Below are 21,859 nucleotides of genomic sequence, written 5' to 3' on the forward strand. Positions count from 1 at the left end.
TGGAGTGAAATGTCCAAAACGGAGCAGGTCTGTTGAGAAACCATAAGCAGAGAGATTTGTTCAGTCTACATTAAGGAGCAGCCCTGTGGGAGCCAGGGGAGCTCTCTGGGTGATTCACACGCTGTAAACCTCCATGCTCCTCCTTCCTTATCATTCACAGCTTGGTCCCTTAACAGTGTGTTCCTGACATTGGGGCTTCTCTCCTGCAGGTTACGGATGGCTGCAGAGCCCAATGATCCCAAAAAGAAGTGCACTACCTTCCAGGTGGATTCAAAAGAGCACAGCAGGAGAAACTGGAATAACCTCTCGTGTTCCATTTATTTGCATCGAATTTGTGAGACTGCAGTAGCCCTTGTTTGAGGAGAGACCTCCCGATATGGGATTAGAAACCAGAGACAATCTGTCCTGTGCTTTGAGCAGCTCCCAGGGGAGTTGGGTGGAGGTCCCCTGCACCCTGTTTCTGCATACCATGTGTCAGACTTCATGGTGGTCTGTTATTGGTCCTACACTACTCATTTCCCCAGGATTTCAAATTAGTAACTTTGGCCTTTATATCAGTCCAAATGAATCATCCACTGAACTGAGTTGGAACACAAAGAGAACATGAAAAACAATAGTGAAGCACCCCCCCAAAACAAAACAAAACAACAAACCAACCCCAAAAAACAAAAACAAAAAACACTGAGGGGAATTAAGCCAGAGCCTGGAAACGGCCCCATTTGCATGGAGTTTCCTGCTGTTCCTCCAAACTGCAGAGCCCTTTCATGGATTCCATGTGTCACTCCATTGAGCTCACTAAAATGGCAACTTAAGGCACAGACAGAAAACTGTCACACAATTAGGCCCTTGAAAGTGCTCTACAGCCATGAATAGGCAGAAGTGCATAGCTGCGGAGCACTTTAAAAATCCCTGTTTGCCTGACAATTTAACCCTTATTATATGACAGTTGAAATAGAAGCACTCCAAAGCACAGCACCTTCATTAACTTCTGTCTGCTTGGGAAGCTGGGTTGATGCAGCCCATCTCTTCCCCTGGAGCTGTCTGCATGATGAAGGGAGAGGAAGGGAGGGGAAAGAGTTTGGGCTGGGGTTTGCCCAGCCTGCCCTGGGGGTGCAGGGCAGGTGGACTGGAGCGCCGTGCCTCAGAGAGGCTCCAATCCACCTGACTCACCTCTAGCACAGACTGGGCAAACCCCAGCGTGAGCTCCCTCCCCTCCCTTCTCCCCTGCCTCCCATTGTACAGACAACATCCAAGCTCAGGGGGAGCGGGGGAAGGGTGGGGTTAGGGTAGAGAAGCTGCAAACATGCAGCTCCTTGGCTGCATTGGCTCCAAAATGGAGCTCAATTCCCCTATTTTCCTGATCCCAAAACAAATGTTTGTTGGGTTGGGAGGGTCAGTCTAATTCATGGTGGGTTTCTGTGAAGTGCCATGAGTTAGACTGGGGAGCTACACATCTGTCAGCATCCTTAGAAGCCAAAATGCCTTCTGCTCCCTGCACAGTTCTGACCAGTCTCCTTATTCCTGACTACAGTCTCCACTGCCTGTCATGCTTACATTAAATGTATTAACTTGCATCTATTTCCTCTCCTGCTGGGGTTTGGAGGGAGGGGGCATCAGTTAGTTTCAAATTGTTATTTCTCCCTTAGTCCTGGGCCTGTATGTTCAGTGTAAATGACATTATCTGGAGTCACCCTGCCAAACCCACCCAGTCTGGGGCCCTGACACTCCAGTGGATGCAAACAGCCTCTTCTTCAAGGAAGCAAGGAATTCTGTATAATGAGAAGGTTGATAAAGTCCAACTTGGGATGTGCTGTCTATGCAGGTCAGAACAAGTAGCAGGGGGATGAGGCTGTAAAGTCACCACAGACAGTGGAGTCAAAATAATCTCTGAGGGACAAGAAGAGGTGGAAGGAATAAAGAGGAGTGGAAACCTACAGAACAAAAGGAAGAAACAAGGAAGCACATGCATCATTAGGGAGACAAGGGCATATTTCAGGGGGAAGGGAACAGTGTCATTTCCCCTCAGTCGTTTGGTTCCTGTTTCTATTTCTATCCTCTGAGTTTCTGTAAAGCTCAGGCTGGTTCTCTGGGCTCGGAAATGCAAGAGCTAGCCAGGGCAATTTCCCCTCGAAATGACTGGAGTGTCAGGGCTGCAAACACTCTGCCCAACATTTAGAAAGTGGGAGAAGAGAAGGGGTATCTCATACTCCTGATATGAAGGACTCAGTGGGTAGCTAATGTTGTGGTGTGTGTCCCCACAGAGGTTGGAAGTTGGGAGAGAGTCCATCAGTTAAGCTTAGTTAGAGCCAGACAAAGAATCTGTAGAGATTGCCTACTGCTCCACAAATAAAGTGTCTTGTTAGTTCTTCTCATTCCTGTATGCCTGTGTTTATTGAATTGGGTGGTCCCTTCAAGTGTCCCTGCAGGCTGCAGGGAACTGAAAGGTCAGTTGTGATTGTGATAGGACTGTAAATAAAAGAAAGCCCAGCAGGCACTGGCTGGTTTCTAAATGTCATTGGAGATCACCTACACTGAGATGAAGTTCAAGGATATGCTGTCCCAAGTAGAAGCCAAAACTAAATACCCAGCTGTTCAGGAAAATGAGACTGAGGTGTCTGGGTATGGGCCGAGGCATCTTCCTTGTTGAGGGCTCTGGTTCCTATCTGATCCTGAAAAGCAATCAATGCAGGTGAGTTTATTGCCGAGAGAAATGAATCAAGGGAATTTCTTGGGTGGAGGGGATCAGGAAGGTACTTCTGTGCAGAGGCTTGGATGACATGATTTCTTTCGGTTTCTCCCAGCCCAACACTTCAGTCTATCAGTGAGATCTGAAGGAGAGGCTCAAGGAGGGAAATTTTGAGGGGTTGTGTTGAGGGAGCTAGAGCAGTTCAGAAACCCCGCCCCTCCTCCTCTCTCACCTTGGATATCAATGCAGAGAGACCACATAGGGCTGATGGATAGAGAGAGGGGGATCCCTAGGGACACACAGGTAGGGACTGGGACTAAAAAAAGACTCAAGCCCTTCAGGGTAATGGTGGTGAACAGTGGAAAATGCTACAAAGTGAATGACTATGAGGCATCTCCAGTTGGGGTTTTGCACCTGCACTGCAATGAGCACTCACTGAACTTTGCCTTCTCTCCCCTCCCAGAGGGGGTCTGGACGAGCTGTCCCATAGCTGGAATAGCAGCTGGAAGCCCTTTCACACCAGTTGCTACTACCTCTCCAGCAATGTCATGTCCTGGGAGCATGAGGGCAGGTGGGAAGGATGGGGGGGTGGGTCCTGGGAGGTCGGACCCAGTCCTAGGTGGGCCCTCCCCACACACAGGCCTGTTCTGTATCCAAGTGGGGAGTTATGTCTCCATCTTCATTCTGCTCTGGTCTCCCCCAGATGGCAGCACCACCCCCAGAGCTCCCACCCTGCAGGGATGCTGCCTCCTATCTAATCAGCCCCTACAGTTGGTGACAGCAGTATTCACTTTCACATTTTATCCTGGATTTCCTGCTTAGTTGGGCAAAATAAATTATCCCAGGCAAGCAAAGTTACTCCATTGGTCTGACCTCCCAGGAGGTGGAAGGGCAGTGGTGTTGGGTAGATTGTACCCTGTATAACAAGTGTGCAGCACTGGGGAGGGGCAGTGGTTACCTCCTTCCCCATGTTACTCTCCCAGTGAATGGTGTAATGGATGCATGCAGGCATGTTAATGTGTGAGTGAGCAAGTGAAAAATACTTTTCCCCTCCTGGAGTAAAATCCCCACGAAGGAGCAGGTCAGTCGAGGGACTGTCAGCAGGCTGATGTAGTCCGTTTCAGGGAGCAGCTTTGAGGGAGCTGGGGGAGCTCTGGGTGAGTCTCAGGCTGCACCCTCCATCCTCATCACTCCCAGCTTGTTCCCCAGTAAACCTCCTAGCGGTGAGCTTCTGACTCTGGGGCTTCTGTCTTGCAGGTTCTGGAAACCTGGAGAGTCCAATAATCCCAAAAGGAGAAGTGCACTGCATTTCAGGTGCATTCAAGAACACAGGTGAGGGAAAGCAGACCTGCCCTAGAATCAGAACTGGGAATTAGGTCTCCCTCTTTGTTCAAGGATGAACTTTATCACCAATTGACACACTCACACCCACCATGAGTTCCTGCCTCCGCATACGTGTTCAACACTTGCAGCCGGTGAGATTGGTTGTGGGTTTTTTTAAATCAATAATTTCCTGGCCAATTGGGCAAAAGGAGCTGTTGCAGGTTGGCAAGGATAGAATCAGTACATTGGTTTGATAGTGCAGGTGTTAAAAGGCCAGTGGTGCTGGGGATCAGGGCCTGTATAACCATACTGTGGTATTAGTAACTTTTGGGAGGGACACTTATTATACGCTCTGTTCACCTTCTCCCAGTAGAATAATATGTGGTGGAATGGATGTGTGAGTGCATGAGAGAAAGAGATAACATTGTCCCCCTGCTGGAGATGGGTGTTTCTGCTTCAACAAAAGCATGATATATTTGGGGAATATGATCAGATGTGCTTCATCCAGAGGAACTCAGCCTCTGACCCCCCAGAGCAGACAAACTGCAGATCTATGGCATCCAGCTCACAAGGTTCCCCACAGGTCAGGAAATTTGGCAGTGCAGGAACAGTGGCTGTTAGTACCACCACTGTCCCTTGCTGCCACATTCCCAAGCCCTATACTGCTGGGTTGGGACTGGGCCATGCTACCTTCCCCCATGCAGCTGGACCAGGGCTGAGATGTCTCCTGCCCCCGTGTCTGCACTTACCCCAGGTGCCATATTGGAACCATTTAAGTTGCCAGCTACTGCCCGAGAGAGTGCAGGCACAGACGCACCCAGACACTCCCAAGTGCAGAGCACTGCACTGAGACTCTCAGCGCTGGTCAGGCGATGGAAGCATGGCCCCACGGGAAATGAAATCAGTCACTTCCTTTGAGTATTCATTTTTCTAAAATCCCAAATTTACATAAAATTATAAATCACTGGCCAGCCCTGACAACCACCAGTGCACTCACTATGTATTGTTGGCAGAACACATGCTTTCTCTCTGAGCAGAGCCTGAGAGTGGGCTCCTGACTGTGCTTTTTTCCCTTCCTGTGCTTTGTCTGTCTGTTGCTGCAGGGACTCAGGGATTTTATACCCGGCCTCTTGTGGGCTAAGAACAAGTGCACTCATCGGATGCCCAAACCAAAACACAATTAAAAGTGGCACAGTGTAGTGGAGGGTACACCCCTGTCTGCTTGTGGACAGGACTCCCTATGAGAGCCTCACGGTTAGCTTCCCACTGGCCAGCTGCCAGTGGGAGGATCTTGGCTACATGCCAAATTTGCGGAAATGGGAGACTCTACCCTAGCTTCCTCCTGCAGCCATATGGCTGATGGCAAGTGAAACTTGGGGCCATCCAAACCCCAAACCTGCAGGCTTGGGCACGCATATAGGATGCCTGCCAAAAGATGCGGTAGTATCTAAAACCCCAGGCTGGAGAGTCTGGGGTAGAGGATACTTGCTGGTAGTAGGCCACATAAGGTTTTTGAATGTTTCAAAGAATTCGGAACTGATCTGGCTAACTTGACCTGGTACACGAAAAGTTTTCCAAAAAATAAAATAAATTGTGCACTCAGCAGCGAAAACTGCAGGCTCTCTTTAGACCGGATCTGGCACAATAATGGCATGCCCCATGCTCTCATGCTGCTGCATGGGACAGCCGCTTTCTCAGTACATAGGCATCCTCCTTCCCTCTCAGCATGTGGCCCACCCTCCTCCCCACTTACCCTGCCATGGCCCTCACTCTGCAGCTTCACTGGGAAGTTTTGCATCCTGAGGAGTGGTAGCCAGGGCCGGGACAGCAGCAGGGGCTGCTCCTGCTGTTATTTTTCACCCCTTCAGTCTGGTGCCTGACTTGCTCACTCCTGGATATGTTACTGCCCTCTCATAGATTCATAGATGTTAGGGTCGGAAGGGACCTCAATAGATCATTGAGTCCGACCCCCTGCATAGGCAGGAAAGAGTGCTGGGTCTAGATGACCCCAGCTAGATGCATATCCAACCTCCTCTTGAAGACCCCCAGGGTAGGGGAGAGCACCACCTCCCTTGGGAGCCCGTTCCAGACCTTGGCCGCTCGAACTGTGAAGAAGTTCTTCCTAATGTCCAGTCTAAATCTGCTCTCTGCTAGCTTGTGGCCATTATTTCTTGTAACCCCTGGGGGCGCCTTGGTGAATAAAACCTCGCCAATTCCCTTCTGTGCCCCTGTGATGAACTTATAGGCAGCCACAAGGTTTCCTCTCAACCTTCTCTTGCGGAGGCTGAAAAGGTCCAGGTTCTCTAGTCTCTCCTTATAGGGCTTGGTCTGCAGGCCCTTAACTATACGAGTGGCCCTTCTCTGGACCCTCTCCAGGTTATCCGCATCCCTCTTGAAGTGCGGTGCCCAGAATTGCATGCAGTACTCCAACTGCGGTCTGACCAGCACCCGATAGAGGGGAAGTATCACCTCTTTGGATCTATTCGTCATGCATCTGCTGATGCACGATAAAGTGCCATTGGCTTTTCTGATGGCTTCGTCACACTGCCGACTCATGTTCATCTTGGAGTCCACTAGGACTCCAAGATGCCTTTCCACTTCCATGCCACCCAGCAGGTCATTTCCTAGGCAGTAGGTGTGCTGGACATTTTTCCTCCCTAGGTGCAGCACTTTGCATTTCTCCTTGTTGAATTGCATTCTGTTGTTTTCTGCCCACTTGTCCAACCTGTCCAGGTCTGCTTGCAGCTGTTCCCTGCCCTTCGGCATATCCACTTCTCCCCATAGCTTTGTGTCATCCGCAAACTTGGACAGAGTACACTTCACTCCCTCGGCCAAGTCGCTGATGAAGACATTAAAGAGTATCGGTCTAAGGACCGAGCCCTGCGGGACCCCACTGCCCACACCCTTCCAGGTCGAAACCGACCCATCCACCACGACTCTCTGGGTGCGACCCTCTAGCCAATTCGCCACCCACCGGACTGTGTAGTCATCCAGGTCACAGCCTCTTACCTTGTTCACCAGTATGGGGTGGGATACCGTATCGAAGGCCTTCCTGAAGTCTAAGTATACGACATCCACCCCTACTCCTGTGTCCAGGCGTTTTGTAACCTGGTCATAAAAAGAGACTAGATTAGTCAGGCATGATCTGCCTGCTATGAACCCGTGCTGGTTTCCCCTCAGCATAATTTGTCCTGCCGGGCTCTCTGCAGACATCAGCCAGGCCTCAGCTGAACTGACTCTGGAGCCAGTCCTCTGTGGGGCTGCTGGACACGGACTCTCCCAAGGGTTCTCCCTGCTTTCCCAGTACCTAGATGGATTGAGACAGCTTCACCTGCCTCACCTCCTCTTCCTTCCCCTCTGTGCTTCCCCTACTGGTGCCCTGCATATCCTACCCTACACACCCTGTGTCCAGTCACATAGAGTTCAAAATCAGAGCTAGAAGTGATGGCAGAGGACACCAGCAACCACCTGAGGAAACACCCCCTGGTTCTGCTCAGGACACGTGTCTGTGTCAAGGTCCTTGTGGAGTGCGGTGACTCTGGGCTCTTCCTGGAGAGATGCAGTTTCTCGCAAACGCATCTCACAATCCTGCTGCCTTATTCACAGGTGCCTGAGCACTGGATGTTTGCTTGCCAGAGTGGTGGCATATGGCTCAAACCTGACCTAGCCCCAGGGCGCTCTCTGACGAGACTGTAGCTCCTGAAGAGGGGCTGCTATTTGCTGCGGTCAGGAGCTTTTAATTTTTTTGCGTGTCCTAGTTAGACAGGGTGACCACATGTCCCATTTTCACTGAAACAGCCTTGCTTTAACTACCTGTCTTGGGTATCCCTTGTCAGAGAAATTATTTGCTTAAGCTCCCAACCTGGTAAGGGAACACCTGCGAATACTCCTGACCCCAACGGGGTTCGTTTCCCAGCTGAGACTCAAATAAGCAGGAGACGAGGGTGTGGTCTTTCCAGTTTATTCGGCCGAAGGTCCCCCGACCTTAGAAAGGCAGAGGGGCCCCGGCTGCACTCTCACACACGTATTTATATTCTCTGGTTACATGAGATTTTTGCATGCGCAAAGCTTTAGCGGAAAATTACTAGTATTGCATGACTCTTCCTCCACCTGCGGCGTAAGCTCCAATCGCAAAAAATTTTACCAAATAAGGCAGAGGTCTACCGTTAAGCTCGTCTATCATGCTTAGTTACTATGGGGGAAGTTGTGGGCACCTGAAGGTGCAGGCTGTGCTTCCTGTGTTGCTAGAGAAGGAAACCCCCTTCTCTGCGCACAATTTCTAACACCTTTGGGCATGATGGATGTGTTCAAATAGACAGACCTGTCCCATTCTCAGGGACTAATGCTGTGACCAAATGCAGCAGTGCTGCTCTCCACCCACAGGCCATAGTAGGGGGGTGCTGGTTCTCTGCCATCCCACAGTGTTCCCCCAAAACCAACTGCTGGAGCTCAAAGATGGCTGAGCAGGCTGTAAACCAGGGGTGTCCAACGCTTTGAATGCGGGGCCAGATCACGATTTTTTTATCACCCAGTGGGCCGGCGAGCCATATTCAAAGACATCACAGGAAGTAGTATTGCATCAGGAAGTGATGTCCCGTGACCTTTGACACTAATGAAGGTCTCAAGACTATGTGAAAGGGTCATGAGCAAACTTTAAAAATGGGTTCTCCTTTAAAGGAGAAAAACATATAACTGTGGCTTTTCTCTTGTGGGCTGGCAGAGTTCCAGCCTGCAAGGGGCTACTTGGGGCCCCCCCGTGCACTGGGGGCACTGCGGTCTAGAGGTAGGAGCAGTGAGGGACACTGGGTCGGGACTGACCATCTATGTTTACAAATGGGTCCTGGTACAAGAAAGGTTGAGAACCACTAACCTAGACCAGGGTGGGCAACTATTGGAGGCAGAGCGGAGTAACACAGGGCACAACCCTTGCTCCTCAGGCTTCTGATGGTGAGCCAGATAGGATCAATTGGTGGGCTGGATACAGCTCATGGGCCATATTTTGCCTACCCCCCTGATCTAGGCATAGCTATGCCTGTGTTCTACTATGGGTACTTCTCACGCTTCTGGGTTTTGCTGGTTGCCCCCACCACCACCCTTCCCCTTTCTGCTGTATGTGCCAGGGTGTTTTTAAGTTTTCCTCAGAGGTACTGGGTGTTGGCTACAGCCGAGGCTAGGGACTTTGACTGGCGTGTGCCAATGCTCCTTCCGGGACCAAATCCAGAGGTTTTTGGCTAGAGGGTTACGTCCAGAGGTAGGCAACCCCTTCCATGGGTACCAGAGCATAGCACACAAAGGCATTTTGCTTGGCACGTGTGCCTTGGGGCAGACTTCAGAGGAAGGGCCAGGGCTGTGCTGCCACAACAAGGATAGAGCCCCTTGTGGCTCCCTTGCTGTCTGCCACTGACACACCGACATTTTACAAGTAAAGGCTGCAGGTGCATTTGGCACTTCCCAAAAAACACTGCCGAGCCCTGGTCTTGTCCCTCTGCTCGGGGTCCCACTGATCCCAAATTTGGGGTCAGGAAGGAATTTTACCCCATGGTCAGATTCGAGCAGGCTGGAGGTTTTTGCCTTCCTTTGTAATGCTCCAGTGCCTGGCTTCTGGGACATGGGCACAGCCGGCTCCCAGGAGGGAAGACCAGGCTTTGAGGTTAAAGCCTTGGCTCCAGGAGATGGGGTCAGAGCTGAGCCTCCCTCCCCTGTGAAAGGCAGGGACCCCCCACACACACGCAGGTGCCAGGAGCCCACAGTCACTAGCCTGGCCCTGGAGGAGGTGCTGTCTTCTCACCCCAACCCCACCTGTGGCACCCCAGCCGGGCAGGAGGCAACAGAGGCAGACGACGAGGGTGAACCCGGCTGCTGTGCCGCCTCCACGGGTCTGCATTCTTGCGCCACGCCATGCTGGGCTGGAGGGAGCTGGAGCCGGAGCCGGAGCCGGGACCGGGTGGCACTTCGGGGCGCAGCGAGCTCAGGCTCTGCCCGAGCCCGAGGCCGCCCCGTGTGGCGCGGCCAATGCCGACAGCCCAGCGGGAGGAGGTACCTGCCTGCGCCACTCCACCTCTGCCTCCGCCAGTGACCTGGGGCCAGGCAGCCAAACCGGGCTGCCTCTCGCCTGTGGGCGGGGAGTGGCGAGTTGCTTGGGCCAGGAAGCGGTGGCTTCCTCATGCAGTGCTGGGGATGGGAGGAGGTGGGCCCGGGTCTGCACTCCTCTTCCCACACACACTGCGTCAGCAACGTCAAGCTGACATGGTGCGTGTGGGAACCTTGTCCCTTCACTAGCCCTTCAGCAGCCATTAGGAAGCTGCTGAGGGGCTGGGGGAGGGACAAGAGGTAGGAACAGAAGTAAACCATATTTACTTTTGCTTCCTGTTGCAGCACTGCAGGCCACAGAAAATGCCTTGGCAGGCTGCATGGCGGCCTGTGGGCCATACATTGGACAAGCCTGACTTAGACCATTATTTCTCAACCTGTGGTACACATACCCCTGGGGGTATGCGAGACACAGGCAGGGGGTACACAGGTACCCCAACACTCTCTCTCACCCTCTTTTCTTCTCTCTCTTGCCCCCTTTTCTTCTCAAAACTATGGCAAAAAAAATTGGCTTTAAAGACCTCAGTAATAATTTGGTTCAGCCAATAAATAAATTCCCCAGTAATAATGTGGTTCAGCTCTCCTAGGTTTGGGCAACATCACCTCTAGCTCAGGTACATATTTGAGTTGTGCACCCCTGCTGTAAAAAGGTGGCAACACTATCCACACCAGCTCAGACATCTGTCATATCACATCCTTATCTACACAGCCCTTCTTCTAACATACAGCACACATTAGTCTGTAAATATAAAATCCCCTGGAAAATTGAGTGTTAGGGTACTTATTAAAATTTTCAGAACTGAGGGGGTACTTGCTACTTAAAAGGTTGAGAAACACTGGCTTAGACTAACCTGCAAAGACTGAACCAGTTCAGCCTCAGGCTTTTTGACTGTCTGTATTTAGCCTGTGAAAACAACTGGGACTTTGGAGTATAGCCACTTTTGTTAGTATTCCAGAAATTAAAGCCCTAATCTGTACTGGCAAAGAAAACTATGCATACCTAAACCCCACCTTCAGGCAGACAGAACGACAAGCAAGAAATGATTGTTCATCATGTCTCATCTTAAATGCTTCATTTACATTTCTTAATTAATTTTTTAAAAATGATGATGTCCTATTGCAATAATATGTATTACTACCTAAGATAAAGACAGTAATGCACTCTCTTTATATTGAACCCTGCTACTGGAGAAAGGAAAAAACTCCTGGGAATTTTCAAGAGTGCTCAGCATTGGCCTAATTCTGATCCCATGAGTTTTGCTATTGACTTCAGTAGGATCAGAAGCCAATGTTGAGTGCTTTTGAAAATCTCACCTATGACATGCTAAGGCTTCAGGCATTTGTCTCTCTCTCTAAGTGACCCAAACTATTGAAAACTGAGAACCTCATTAACTGAAAGGTACAAGAGCTGATGCCACTGCAGCCGACTTTTGGAACTCTGTCAAAATAGTAGTAACATCCAAACCTAAGTATGTACCTTTTCCTCCACTAGACAACACTACACTTACTGAATGCAACCTAGAATTTACATTATTACTACTATTGTGGTTGTTGTATGAATCAGATCATCATACAAACAAGGTCTTTTTTTCCCTACCAAATATATGTCTCATTTTTCTTCTTTAAATAAAAAAGTTACCTGCTTTTCTCTCTTCCTCTGTTTCTTTTCACAAAGAGGCAAGGGTACACAGAAATAGCCTGGAGTTTAAAAGTCAATACAGCAATATTGTCTGTAATGGTTAGGTTTTCAAGATGAGTACAGTGGTTTGGAAATCAAACTTGGTGTGTTTAGAAAGCAGAACAAAAAGTTAAGGAAAAAATTGTTCTAAAACACTGTCAAGTACATCTGTGAAGGAAGCTTTGCCTTTGTATGAGAATGTTTCCACCTATACAGGATCGCTTCTTGGCATCCACTGCTACTGCATTCAAGTTTTTCTTCTTTTCTTTTCTTTTTTTTTTAACCATATGATGCCTTCAGACTAAGGCTCACTGTACAAACATCCTTGCCCCTTTGGGCCTCACAGGGTCTGCTGTGGGCCTAAAGGCAAGCTTGAATACAAGCATTTTCAGGGTTTTGAGGAACAATTTATTTTGGGCCAATTGCTCTGTCTTTCTACTTAGAAAGTTATTTGGAACTGGGTGCAGGGAGAAGCCACATATCCAAAAAGTTAAAGACCATTGTAAAAGCGTACTACTCTAAGCATGAGAGCTGTCCATCATGCCATGCCAGGGGAAATAGGCAAGAGGAGCTGGAAGGGGACATTTATTAGGGTTTTTGTTTGTGTGCTTGTTTTGCAAGGCTCTATAACATTCAAGTGTGGTGTTTAACAATTAAAGGTCTGCGATTAAGAAACGTTTTGCTAAAGCTGCTTATGGTCATCTGCTAAGTTTCCTCTGTTAATAAAGAAACAAAGCAGAAATTATATTTAAAACAGGGGTGCTCAACCCCCAGCCTGAAGACCCATGTAATACAGCCCCCACAACTCCCACCAAGTCTGAAAATTTGGTGGCCAGGAATCAGTGGCAGCATTAATTACAGCAAATTTCTACCCCCTGCTACCAAAGTTCCAGAGGCGGGAGGATCCCACAGGACCCTGAATGCTAGATCAGGCACAGAAGGCAGCACAGCACTGATCTGGGCACACTGGGTGGCATGGGGCTTGATCCAAGCATGCAGGGACAGGTGAAGGTAGCACAGGCCTGATCCAAAGGCAGCACAAGGCCTGATCCAAGCATGCAGAACTGGCTCATAGGGCTAGGTGGAGGCCCCAACTCTGGCTTACGGAGCCTGATACAATGGTTTGCAGACCAGCCCCATGCCACTCATCCAGTCCACAGGACCAAAAGGTCAAGCAGCCCTGCTTTAAAACAACTGGGAGCTCAGGAGGCAGCTGGTCCTACAGCCCAAGAATGGTGGTGGATACGGAGGTCTGCACAAGAGATTCAGACCTAGGAACAGTGATCAGTCACTGCTTATATACAGAAGCTTCTTTTTTTTCTGTCACCATTTCTGTGAGGGACTGCACTTTAGTAGTACTGGAGTGGAAGTTAAATGGAAAAGAATTTTGCGTAGACCATGTCAAAGTAACAATTATAACTAGAGGGACTGTAATTCAGCTTTTAGCAAATATCAAGAATTCAACATTTGGTTTAGCAGAATAAATACATAAATAAAACCAACTCTTTTTGCAAAAACAGAATTATGTTAAGTATCTACAGTTTTGGGGGGGGGGGGTTGTTGTTTTTTTTTTTTAATTCCTAAACTGGAGTGCAACTGTCCTTGTATTCTGGTGATAAGGGCACTGGCCAAGAATGCAGATAACCCAGATTTAAGTCCTTGCTATTCAAAATTCAAGAGTTTTCAATGCATATTACACTGAACTGAGCAGAGTAGGGACTTAACAGTTCAGTCAGGCCTCATATCTTAACAAACCAGCACTTGGGCAGCCTAAACTCATCGTGAGGGCTAAGTCACAAACCTGAACAGCAGGGCTGGCAGCAAACAGCAGATACTGAGCGGAAGTCACAAACCAAGAAATCAGGAACTTGAGCAGAGCCAGGAATTTGTAGCCAATACAGAAGGTAAGAACCAAGGAAGAACTGTGAAAGCAGAGCCTGAGAGAAGCTGCATCCCTACAGAGCACTGATGGACCACAGTTCAATTGAAAATCCTGGCCTCAGCTGCCTGCAAACCAATAAGGCAATCAGGCACAGCTTCTGCAGGATTTAAGAGCAAGGCAAGGCACAAACCAAAAAGCACTTAGCAGCCATTCACTTCTGTCAGTGCACAGCTGTAGAGTGTTTTCAGTGGCTGACCACGGAGAACTGGTCATACCTGTTAGTGCCCACAAAGACTATGTAAAACCACTCTATTTTGTTGAATTGTTCATCAAAAGTAAACTAAATATCTAGCCCAAACTCCATTAATATTAGTGACCCTCTTATGCTCAAAATTCAGTTTGACCTACTGCATCCTAATTATTTTGGTACCATGAAGCATAATAAGTGCATTTTCATGCTGACTTGAAATAAATATTTCCTGACATTCTTGAAATACAAATATTCAATGACAATCTTAAAGGATATGCTTTGTTGTTTTTTTTAATACTTTTTTTCCAGGATGGGCCAAAAAAACAACTCTAAAGTCTTCTCAGGCAATACGATGGTTTCATTAATATGAACAAGAGAATTCTGGTTTATTACAGTCAGAATATAAAATATTGACTGTGCTTCAGAGAAATTATATGTTATAGATGAGACTTTCTAAGCTCCTGAGGGGATTTAGAAACACACAGCTCCCATTTAAAATTAATGGAAACAATGCATGTTAATCTAGGCAGCTCTGAAGATCTTAAACTGTTTCCATATTAACTTTTCCATTTCTTAGCTGTAGTACCTATATTACACTCAACTGTGTGGTATGTGCTGTCTATATAGCATACAGACATAGCAGAAATGGCTATCAAAGATGTTCTGAAACCAAGTATATTATTTATTTAAAAGGAGCCCAATTTTTCAAAAAAGGAGCTTAATTTATGCTCTTACTTCCCACTCAGAAAAGACTATATGGACATTTTACTTATTATTTTTGCCAGGGAGTCCTTAAATGCATGAGAACAATGTTAAATAGTGTAATTTTGTATGCACATCAGGTCCTGGTATGTAAAAACAGTTAACACTTACTGGGGGTTTACATATGTAAATGAAGATATTTGTATACAGGCAAGGTAAATAACTTTGATTTTAGGCACAGCATGTAGAATAAAGACCAGACTATGATCATATACAAAATACATAGATTGCTAAAATATTAATTGATAGAGTGCAAATCTTCTAATAAAAATCTTCTAATTTTCTAATATATTTTCATCCTCAGCTGAGAAACCCCTTGGAAAACAAGATTTCCTTTATGGCTTCAGTCATGATACACACACCTTTTCTATACCCCACCCAGAGAAAAATATATGTCTTCAGTAGTTGCATGTTTTTCCAAAATCCCTGAAAAATTCATGGCTGTTCATCACTTTATCACAACAGCTTAGCAGTCAACTAGATAACTCCAGAAAGAACACAACTTATAAAAATTCAATTATGAGAAAATTATTCTAAAAATACATTAGTGTTTATACATCTCTCTGTATGTTAAAAAGCTTTATAAGTATTGAATCATTTTCACAAGGCCTCATAAGGCAGGTAGGTTACTCTTATACCCGTTTAACAAACTGGAAGCTGAAGACAAAGAGAGACAAAGTGATTTCTCCAAGACCATTAATAAATTGTCAGTGGTAGAGCAGGGATTTGCTGTGACCCAAGTTCGCCCAGCATCCCAGCATGCTTTCCAGACCTGGCCTGGGCTGGGCTGGGCTGGGCTACCTGCTCCAGCAGAGAAGGGTGGGGGGGGGGGCAGGCAGGGGGAGGTGAGGAGGTAGGGACTGCCCCCCACCCCAGGCAAACCCCAGCTGAGGTCTGGGCCAGGGAGTGGGGTTAAACCCCCATTCCCCTGGTTAAATCCTACTTCCCCTAAGCACAGATCTGCCCTGCTCTACTAAACTTACTGAAAGTTACTGCTAGCTGTGACTGTGGACTACAAATCCCAGAGGCACCTGGGAGCAGGAAGAGGAAGTGATTAGTAACCTGTAGAGTCCTGCTGCTGTGATTGTGAACTGCAAATCCCAGAGACCTTGGGGGCAGCAAGAAGAGGAAGTGAACAGAGCCCATGCTGGCTATGTGCCAGAGAGCTGTGCTCTAGCACCCCCCTGGCTTGTGGCCTGAGCCACTGCAGGCATGTGGCTACATTTTCTGAATCAAAAGGAAATGTCTGTCCAGTTGTTTCTCAGTTTAATCTCTGCACCTTACATTAACCTGCAAAGACTGAACTGATATAGCCTTGGGCTTTTGACTGTCTGTACTTAGCTCTAGAGAGGACAATTCTTCCTTCCACATATACATGCAGGTTCACCAGGTACTCTTTCCCCATACTTCCACTGCAAATGTATCACGTGTGTCCAACTACCAAGTCCCCAACTGCATTTGCAGGCTCTCACTAAGACATTGATTCAGTGAGGTACCTAAGCACTTGTCTGTTTTGTAATAAATGAATCATCTAAATGGGGACTAAAATTTAAACATGTGCTTAAGTGCTTTTCTGTACTGTGGCCTGAGAGGCATTTGCAAAACTCTTCTCTCTAATGGTATTGAGGAATGAAACAATTATACTGATTTAAAAAGGACCAGGCAGAGGAGGGCTTGCATTTAAAAGCTTGTCTAAGTTCTATCCCAACCATGCAATTTGTCCAATAAAAGATATCACCCTTGCCTCTCACACAAACCTGATATGTTCTGTTTCATGTGTCAGCCCTTTCCCACTGTAAGTGGAAACTAAATAACAATAATCTACCCCGAATGACAAGGGATAAGCTACCATGGCACACATGTTTAGCTTCCATTTACTGCAGGAAAGGAGCAGGCACATAAAACTGTCACAACAGATCAGCTAACTCATACTTATGAGCAATAATTCCCGCTGGTTTTAATTTAGTGCCATTGTTTTATCTGTCTGTACCAGGGGTCAGCAACATACAGCTCACAAGCTGGATCAGGCCCACAGAGTCATAGGGCTTTGACTCTGCTCTTGCCTATGCTGGGTCTGAACAGCAAGGAGCTGCACTGGGGCCAGGGAGCCAGAAGCTGTGCCTGCACAGCTACCACTTTTCTCTGCCTCATTCCCTTTCCCCAAGGCTGTAAAGAAGCAGAAGCATGATGGACACAGCTCCCAGCCCCCTTGCCCCAGTGCAGCTCCTTGCTACTCAACTAGGGTGACCACCTGTCCCTAATTGGGCATGATAGTCCCAAAATGTGAACATAAAGTCCCAGTCCTGGGCTGAATGACTCTGGGACAGTATTTGTCCCAGAGTCCCAGGTTTATGCAGGGATCCAGGTTTTCTGTTTGCCACAGAAAAATACGGGAAACAGTAGGTTTCCCCTTGCAAGCTGGCAGAGTTCCAGCCTGCAAGGAGCTGATTGAGGAGGGGAGACACAGGGGGTGCCCTGCACATGTGTATGCACACACACATGCATGTGGCCGGGAATACAGCCAGGCAGCAGTGGAGAGCAGCTCCCTGCAGGTAAGTTTATGGGGTAGAGGGAAGGGGCAGATTGAGACCCGCATGGTAAGGAAGGAAGAGGGGCTGGGGCCAGAGGTGCTGCATGGGCCCAGGGCCAGGGTGGGAATGTGCAGCTGCAGGGCACTGCTGGGGAGTGGGAGGGAACCATGGGCAGGTTGTCTGGGGGTAGTGGGGGGGCCAGCTGCCAGCCACTACATGCACTCCTGGGAGAGGAGCATGGGGGGGCATATGTCCCCCATATTTGTGCATGGGACAGGGGTGGATGCTGGCTGCCTGCTGAGGGGCTCAGGGCTTCCTACCCTGCTGCCCTCCCCCAAGAGCCCCACACCAGTTGTGCCACCATGGCAAGGCATCTGTGCCCACCTGGCAGCAGCTGCGGTGGCAGCAGAATTGAGTTGTCCCCCCTGCTGCTGCTGTGCAGGCAGGGGGCACCTTGCCTTAGTGGTACAGCCAATATGAGGTTCCTGGGGAGAAGGCAGCAAGGCAGGGAGCCCCAAGCCCACAGCAGGCAGCCTGCATCCTCCCATCCCCCATGGACTCTGCAAGGCTCTGCTCCAGCCTTGCCACCGGGGTGACACAGAGGAAGCGGGCATGTGTTCCCCCTTTCCATTTTGAAAAGGTGGTCACCCTATACTCAACTCCAGCATGGGCACAGGCACAGGCACAAGCAAATGCCTACAATCTCGTGGGCTGTATGCTGCCCCTCACAACCAGGGACCGAAGGGCTGGGAGAAGAAGCAGCATTGCACAACACATCTAATGGTGTGGTCCTGGTGCAAGGGAAATACTGCCTCCACAACCCCTTGTTGCTGATGCACCACGCAAGCCACTGAGCCCACATTGGACTGAAGCCAGGTTGTGCTAGCTCGCAGCTTGAAAACAGTTGCCAGCCCCTGGCCTATACCCTAAGTAACCTAAAAATAAAAACTTTTTGAGCACTAAAAACACTCTCATTAAATTTAAGAAATGGAATAAGAGGTACTTGATTGCATACTTTTGGAAACTGTAAACCAGATAAGTGAACATCCCAAATGACATACCAAGAAACCAGTCATCCAGCATTACAATGATAAAGATCTAATATCTAACAGAAGTGACAAAGAACACTCTATTGCTAGCAAGGTATTGGTCTCATACTTAGTACAGGTATTATTATAAAGGCATGTCATAACAGTACCTTGGAGAAGAAGCTAGTACATATAGTAAGATTACATTACGTGTATCTTCTCTTATGGTTCTCCTTATCCTCCTGACCCTAAATAATTCATAAATTCATAGATGTTTAGGTTGTAAGGGATCTCAGTATATTATCAAGTCTGACCCCCTGCCCTGCTAAATCTGTTCTCCATCAGTTTGTGGCTGTTGTTCCAAGTTGCTCCAGGGGGTGCCCAGGTAAACAGAACATCTTCTATTCCTTGCTGCCCCCCTGCCAATTAATTTGTAGGCAGCCACAAGATCCCCTCTCAGCCTTCTCTTGCGGAGGCTGAAGAGATCCAGGTCCCTCAATCTTTCCTCATAGGGCTTTGCCTGCAGGCCTCTGACCATATGAGTGGCCCTCCTCTGAACGCTCTCAAGGTTGTTCACATTCCTCTTGAAGTGCGGTGCCCAAAACTGGATGCAGTACTCCAACTGCAGCCAGACCAATGCTGCATAGAGGGGAAGCATCACCTCCCTGGACCTGTTCATCATGTAACTGCATGATGCAGTGCGGTTAGCTTTACTAATTGCTTTGTCACAATGACAATTCACATTCATCTTGGTGTCAACAATGATGCCAAGATCCTTTTCTACTGCTGTGCTGCTGAGAAGGTCCTCCCCCAGCCTGTAAATGTGCTGGTGATTCCTTCTCCCTAGGTGCAGCACTTTGCACTTGTCTTTGTTGAACTACACCCCATTCTGTTCTGACCACTTTTTCAACCTGTCCAGATCCACCTAGATTCATTCCCTACCCTCTAGTGTGTTAACTTTACCCCATAATTTGGTATCATCTGCAAATTTGGACAGAGTGCTTTCCACACCCTCATCCAAGTCACTGATGAAGACATTGAATATCACAGATCCAAGGACTGAGTCATGTGGGCAGTGGAGTCCCACAACTTTCCAGGTCAGTACCAACCCATCCACCACGACTCCCGGGGTGCATCCCATTAGCCAATTTGCCATCTGACTGTATAATCTTCTATGTCACAGCTGCTCAATTTATTTATGAGAATAGGATGAGATACCATATTGAAGACTTTCTTAAAATCCAGGTAGATGGCATTTACTTTGTCCCCTGCATCTAAGCATTTTGTGACCTGGTCATAAAAAGAAACAAGGTTAGTCAAGCAGGATCTACCAGCTATGAACCCATGCTGGTTGCCCTTCAGCATTATTTTTCCTGCTCCACTCCCATAAATCTGATTCTTGATAATTTTTTCAAAGGTTTTCCTGAGGATAGAGGCTGAACACAGCTCTAGTCAAGTCCTTTATTTCCTCTGCCTCTTATTCTCTAGCTATAAAATGGGAATACTACTTTAGGAATCAGATGCTAGGAGGAACTGACCTCCACACACCTAGAAAAGTTAATAGGAATTGATGATATTCAGCACCTCTGAGGACTGGATATGGACAGCAGTGTTGCAGATGATTCCTTAAAGGATTACCAACAACACCAGTCATGCTTAGTCAAAAACATCATAGTTACAGTTGTTACAAGTAACATTTAAAATTATTCTCAAAACTCTGCAGTTTATAGTATGAGGTTTTTTCCCCCCTGTTTTCTCAATCATTACTTTGTGGGTCCATAGTGGCATCGCTGCAGAGCTGTGCTTACAAAGTTCAGTGTTGTGCCCAGTGTACCACAGCTCAGGAGGAGAGAAGGAAAAAGCAATGCAGAACACAAACAGATTTTGAAACCTAAAACATTTTCATGAAACAAATGTCATCCTCTAATTAGCACTACAAATACTAAAAGGATGCAGTCATTTAAACTAGAAACCAATTTAGAAAGTGATAAAAGTAGTTTCAGATTGGACGGACCTACCTTTTAGGTCCATCTTGAGGAGGTCCTGCAATAATTTTTTCTTCTTCCCATTGCTTTCTGGAAGATCTATGCCAAGAGGGAAACTTATTTACCAACGTAGCTGCATAAAGGAAGCAGTGAAACTGACTGTCCACAAAGGACAGGACTGTTAAGTGAATGATCAATGGGCTGTGGGAAAACTGGTCGCCCAGGGCAGTGTGATAAATATGTTATGAATTAATCTTACTGGGGTTTTTTCCCTTTGCTCAGGCCACAGCAAATTGGAAGAATGGAATGTTTGAGCCCATGGGAGACGTGCGGCAGATGGGAATAGCTGGTAAGTACTGCGTGGTACACATCAAATGCTCAATCTTAAACCTAACAACTGTATTCCTCCAGCACCCATGTGAGCCATGGTTAAGCCAGTAAAGGCTTGTGAACACAGCACTGCAGTAGCCTCATGAGGAGACAGCAACTACAAATACACAAGGCACACAGATTAATATAAAATATAATATAAAAATGTCTATTTTTGGATTAAAAAGAGCTCAGGCTTTTTTATTAATTTCTCCCTCCCTCTCTCCATCATCAGAAATAATGCCAGAGAGACCTTGAACTCAGAAACCTTCCCAATGAAAACTTCATCCAGACATTTTTTAGTAAGGGCACATTTTGAAGACTATATACTTAATTGAAAATATACTCTTACAAGACAGGTGACTAATATCAGCTGCCTCTTCATATCCAAGTCATCCTAACTTTTGTCTCCTGCATCTTGTCTCCCTGGCTTCCCCTAATCTTCTGTCTCAAACACACCCTCTCTTCTCTATCTTCATTTTGAATGAAAATGTAATGAATTATTTTAATTGGCAATGATAGTACAGCTTATAAAGTCCAATTAGGAATGGTGTCTTTGCAACACCACTGTACCATCTATTATAGGACATAATTCTCCATTACCCCCTACCTTGTGTGGTCACTTAAAACAATGCAAGTGATCACAAAAAAGGCATAGAAGTCACCATGTCAAAAGCAGGGGGAAATGGAATACATGATTAAAAGGTGTTAGGCAGGAAAAATGAGTCTGTAGTAGTTGAAGGAATACTGCCAAACCCGTTCCATCTTCAAACTTTGAAAAAGATTATAGTTCCACATAATATTTACTGTTGCTGCAAGCAGAGATTTAAAAAAAATCTCCAACATGTTTACTTGGTTTCTGTGGCTGCACTTTGTGTAGTATCTGTTTCAATGTTTTGTTCCAGACATTGTAGATATGAACAAGTCTATATCAGTATCCAAAAAAGCTAAGAAGTGATTTGTAACAAAGAACTATGCTTAAGATTTATCTGTATCAATTTGTAACAATGACACACAAAGTGGGAGAAGAATGGGAATGACAGCATCTCAAGTCAAAATTTCATGTTTTCCCACTCAAGAGGAAAGAAAAAACAAAGAAAAAACATAAAAGCCCCACTGCTACTTGAGACTTTTTGAAAGAATAAAAGAGTAACATTTAAAAAATGTGTCTACCAAGTCATACAAGGCAGAATAAGATTTGCAAAAGTGCAAGAACAAAGACACTGAAATCCCCAAGAGCCACATTCTTAGACGTTTGTTCATATTGAGAAGGGT

This window comes from Alligator mississippiensis, chromosome 4 (genome assembly GCF_030867095.1).
Source record: "Alligator mississippiensis isolate rAllMis1 chromosome 4, rAllMis1, whole genome shotgun sequence".
Classification (NCBI taxonomy): domain Eukaryota; kingdom Metazoa; phylum Chordata; order Crocodylia; family Alligatoridae; genus Alligator; species Alligator mississippiensis.